This window comes from Lolium rigidum, chromosome 6 (genome assembly GCF_022539505.1).
Source record: "Lolium rigidum isolate FL_2022 chromosome 6, APGP_CSIRO_Lrig_0.1, whole genome shotgun sequence".
Taxonomy (NCBI): Eukaryota; Viridiplantae; Streptophyta; class Magnoliopsida; order Poales; family Poaceae; genus Lolium; species Lolium rigidum.
The window spans coordinates 12,347,576-12,352,987 of NC_061513.1; the positions used below are offsets into that span (position 1 = coordinate 12,347,576).

At 50.2% G+C, this 5,412-nt stretch overlaps 1 protein-coding gene across 1 annotated transcript in view; it reads right to left on the minus strand.

The window, feature by feature from the left end:
• Positions 1–312, minus strand: part of LOC124667026 (AP3-complex subunit beta-A) — a 15,007-nt gene extending 14,695 nt beyond the window's left edge. The window contains exon 1 of the mRNA XM_047204362.1: positions 273–312. The gene's annotated coding sequence lies outside the window, so the exon portion shown is untranslated. The remainder of the gene's footprint in view (positions 1–272) is intronic.
• Between the last annotated feature and the right edge of the window lie 5,100 nt (positions 313–5,412).

Genomic DNA, 5,412 nt, shown 5'->3' on the forward strand with positions numbered 1-5,412 from the left:
GCGTGCATTTCTAGTACCACTACCATGGGTTTGTTCGGTTATCTATGGATATCTTTTGAGCATTCTGTCTCAGGCCAGACTATGTTTCTTTCGCTTAAAATCTGGGTGTACTGCAAGTGGAATTTAGCTCCGAGCTGTCTCAACATATCAGACTCAGGAAAAGATGCAGATGCATCTTGCTGAAGCAACAGCAATTCCCACCGTATTCTACTTAGATATGCTCGACTAAACACAGGCAGGGAGAAGTGGGGATGACGGGGGACTATGTTTACTTCTCGGCGTAGTGGAGGAGGTAGAGGTAGACGAGCTTCTTGACCTCCAGAGACTGAGCCGCCACGTTCTTGACCACCTGCTCCCAGCACGCACGCACGCAAATCAGCAGCCAAAAAACCCGATGAGGATCCGCGGACGAGACGAGGGAATCTAACCGAACCGAACCTGCGGGAAGAGGTGCGCGACGTCTACGCCCTGCGCGATGAGCGCGAGGAGGCGCTTGAGCGCGTCGACCTTGTCGGCGTCGAAGCGGGAGTCGAGGAGCGCCGGGAGGGCGGCGTCCTCGGGGTCGTCGTAGAGGTGCGCGTCCGTGCCCATCCGCCCCACCATCCACGACGCCGCCGCGCCGCTCGCCTGCAGCCCGAACATCCCCATCCCTTACTCCCTGCGGCGAAGGCGGCGGCGAGGCTGGGCGGCGCCGGCCGGATCTCGACGGCCGTGGCGACTAGCCGGGGACGCTGGAGAAGAAAGACTGCAGTTTTCACGCGACGATGGTGTGTACACCGAGTGGGCCGCATTTTGGTCCGCGCTACGTAAGACCTGGGCCTGCCTGTTGCCGGTCCATCTTGTATTCTTGTAGCCTCTTCTGCGAGCTTATTAATTACCTACCCCCCTCCATTTTTTACCCCTCCATTTTTTAATGTAAGACGTTGTACCATTTACGTACAAACTTTTTTACGCACTGAAACTTTCGGAGTTTCCTAATTCACCCTCCCCTCGCGTCTCACTCGCCTCCCTTCTCCGTTGCGTCGCTCCTCTCTCTTCCACATGGCACAATTCACTTCTCTTCCTTCCCTCCGTCCATGCCCCGGGTCGTCGCCACCCTACCTTCCCTCTCTCCACCGCCGCGTTCCTCCTCTCTGAAATCTCATATCCTTCCCCACCACCACTTATCTCCCTGCAGAAGGAGAAATCCCCTCCTTCCGCAGTCAAAGTTTGCAATTTTATGTGCTAGATCTACGGGGAACCATGACGATGCCGCCCGGACTAAGGGGAACGACGACGATGTCGTCGAATCTACCAGGTCCCGTCCCCGGAGGGTGCCTAGAACCGTGAGGCGGACCAGCTGATGGACCCGTAGAAGCTATGCGGCGAGAAGGTCACGTCCATGCCCGGCTGCGTCGGCCCATTCGGATTGCTCGTACTAGCCTCCGGCACGGTGCCTTGTGGTGCCGCTGTGCCCCAGTCGCGCGGTGCCCGCTCGGGTTCATCGTCGTCTCCTGTCCTGCTACCATTCGGCTCTTACTTGATATGGCTCTCTATCTAGCTAATGGCACTTACGACAACTTGGTATTCATAATGTTTTTTCTCCATAGGTTTTTCTTGATGAGGAGGTATATATGATCCTGGATTTACTGATCCTGATAAGTCCAATCATTATTGCAGACTTGTCAAGTCACTATATGGACTGAAACAGGCTCCTCGTGCATGGCATGCCCGTCTCAGCTCTGTTCTTGGCTCTTTGGATTCTCACCATTAGTGGTTGATACGTCATTGTTCTTCATTCTTCGCTGCCAGGATGTGACTATCTACTTATTGGTGTACATTGATGATATCATTGTTATCAGTTCCTTGGCACTTGTTATTTCCAGGTTGATCAGTCAAGTTCTGTCTGAGTTCTCTCCTAAAGACCTTGTTTCTCTCCATTATTTTCTGGGAATTGAGGTTTCATCGCCTCCTCTGGTAGCCTTCTTCTTCGACAGCGCAAGTATGTTTTGGAGCTTCTTGCACCCGCTGGTATGTTGAAGTGTACTCTAGTGACTACTCATGTGACTTCCACTGAACGTCTGTGTGGTACGGATGGTGATGCTCTTTCTTCTGACGAGGCTACTCAGTATCGCAGTATTGTTGGTGGCCTTCAGTATCTCACAGTGACTCGCCCTGATTTGTCCTTTGTGGCCAACAAGGTGTGTCAATTTCTCCATGAGCCTCGCACATCCCATTGGTTTGCACTCAAGCGCATTCTTCGCTATGTGCGTCACACTATTGATTGTGGGCTGCTTTTTCGGTCTTCCTCCTCTCCGCTCATTGCTTCTTTTGGCCTTCTACTTATATAATATCAACATATTAGTTGATTATTACAAGCCAATTTTGTTCATGCTTTTTCTTTACACGTGGCCCCCGTCAGTTTTTGTTTTGGGTCCTCCACTGGTAGGAGCTTGGTGTTACTCAAACCCAGCCTCCGGTTTTATGGTGTGACAATATTGGTGCTACACTACTACATAGTATCTGTTATCCAACTCAGTCTTCCATGCACGAACAAAGAACATTGAAGTCGACGTTTACTTTGTTCGTGAGCGTGTGTCAGATAAGCAACTGCAGATTCGGTTCATCTCTTCGAAGGATCAAGTTGCTTGTAAATGTAATCTCAATCTTTCATTAGTTGAGATTGAGGGAGGGTGTTAGAACCATGGAAAAAAATAGCGCGCAATTTCAGCGCTAATAGCACGCTATAGCATTTCTAGACAACTCACACTACATCATTTCGACGCTATAGCCAGACGAGGCAAGTCAGGGCCGGCCAAATCTCTTCCACTTACGTTTCTATTATCGTGGTCCTTGGCTGGCCGGAGAGGGAGGTGCCCAGTGATACTTTTTTTTGAAACAATAGGTGGTTTAATATTAGAGTAACACATGACGGGTACAATATGCATACATGCCCTTTACAATACTTGCCCTAAAAAACCTAGTATTTGAAGATAAGGCCTGCAATTTTACAAAGAACACCCCAGAACAAAAGGTGGAAACGCAATCCGATCCTGGAGCATCACCGTCGTCAGTCGCCAGCATCCTCGAAGCGTCGCCGCCAAGAAATGGAGAGAAGGTGCTCGAACTCTTCCGTCCGGCGAGAATCCACCCCCACTAGCAACCTCCTCGCCGCCGGGAACTAATCACTTGGCTGCGAGGAGGCGTCGAGCTCCAGTAGGGACAGGGAGATACCTCCGTCTTGGAGGCAGAGGAACAGCCGTCGCGTCGGCTGCAGATTGCAGCGGCCATGGTGGCAGCTGCGTGTTTGCGCTTGTAGAGAAACCACCGTAGATAGAGCTGGCGTCTCCCAGCTTCGCAGTTGATGCAGATACGGCACCGTCTCCAGCGCATAGCAGCAGCACCGCCGCTGTCCTCTCTCTCGCCTCCACGGCCGACCAAGAGGAACAGCAACAGCGCTCTGCTACTGCACCAGAAGCAGCGCAGATAAGGCCACCCAGTAGCAGTCGACGAAGATCTGGCGTGGCTGTGCTCCTCCTCGCCTCCACGGCCGGTCAGGAGCTCGCTCACACCGTCGGTCGCCAGCAGGAGCGCTTTTCCCCCCTCGCCTCCAAGGCCGGCCATGGAAAGACGCCTCCCGCCGCAGTCGCTCTGCAGAAGGTGGTTCACCGCCACTTCTTTATTGGACTGAGCGTCAGTCCTCCTCTCCATTCCCTCCTCCGACCACCGGAGAAAAAGAGAGAGAAGGAAGAACCCTAGATCGGACGAGATCCAGGCGGCCAGATCTCCTCCACCGCTCGCGCTACTGGGCATCAAGCCCCCTACCGGCAAAAAGCCACTAACCCTAGCTACTCTATGTACTCCGGCACCTCCCCACCACCCATCTCGACCGGCGGCGATGGCGAGATCGGCTTTGGTTCGGCCCGGCGCCTTCGAGGAGGCTCTCAGCTCATGTAGACTGGAGAGAGAAACGAAAGGAGGGAAATGAGAGCGTTCCAGCGACCCTACTTATACCGAGTAAATACAGTGAACCCACCACGTACGCCCGGTGATACTGAATATGATGGTGCGTCGTTGCGTACAGTTCGTCGTTAGCAGCGGCGTAGGGAAGAGCCAAACCCTTTCATAGTAATATGTTTGACGTGAATCCAGGATGCTAATACAAAGTAGTTGTAACCCTCGAGCAAAACTTAAGTATGAATTATATAATCAGATCTAGATATTTATTAGTACGACTAGCTAATCTTTGTTGTTTGGCATGAATAATATTCTTCAAATGCTACCATTTAACAGTACCATGACAAAACTCTTGCAAGCATCAATATCATCTCGCGTGCGTGGTGTGACGCCAAAACTTCTTACTATTCTCTAAGCACACTCACTTTATCCCCCGCACTGAGCTATATGAACAACATATATACGTTACATGGCTTGCCGACGGTGTTGATTTCAGACGATCGCATCTTCAGTTCTTCACTAGTTGCTTATGGCAGGAACAATTTCACAAATTTTATAAGTACATGGAGCCTTTCGAACAAAAAAGAAGTCAACGTCGAGTGAAGTGAGAAATTGATGAAATGGTTCTGAAATCCACAAATAAGGAAACTAAAACAGATATCACAAATATAGAGGAAAAGAGCTTCATCTTGTTAATGAAAAGGCAACGCCCCTGTGCGTTGCTCTATAAAAAAACGGTGCCACGGAGGTGTAAGCAGAGTGGACTTCTGAGTTTTGATTTGAACTTTCCATCAGGCGTTCTCCATGTACGTGCCTCCTGATCATGCAAGCCCACGACTCGAGAGGACCTCAGCTGCAGCCGCGAAGAAGAAGCCCACCGAGGCGAGAGATGTGACCATGGAGCATCATGAGTCTGCACAATAGTTGCTCCCTCTCGATCGCCTCCAAACCTGGTTCCTGCCTCCTCCCGCCGGCGGCGATGTTCCTCTGAAAGGGAGGCCGGCGGCGGTGGGGTGGACATTTTCGAACGCATGGACACTCAGATCTTGTTTCCTATATATATACATACTAGCAGAATTTCCCGTGCGTTGCATCGGGATGAACAAATACTCTAATGCTCCATCAAACCATCCGTACGTGTTGATATTTCTTCTCTTTGTCTCCAGCGTCGGTGGTGGTCCTGTTTTTTCCTATCCATGCCGAACATAATTTATCTAATACAAACAACTAACTCCAACGTTTATGATCAGAACAACATGTTTTATTAAAAATGTTAAACATTGCAGACTCAAATTTTCAAACAGTTATATTTTCTAATTTCTAATAATTCATTTTTTTTTTGCGGAAAATAAGATATATTAATCAAGAAAAGGGGTTCCATCCTGATTACAAACTAAGCGAGCTTCTTCTGGAGCTGAACGTGGCCAGACTCTAGTACATGAATTTAAACGACCAAAGCGAGCCAAGCAGTGACTC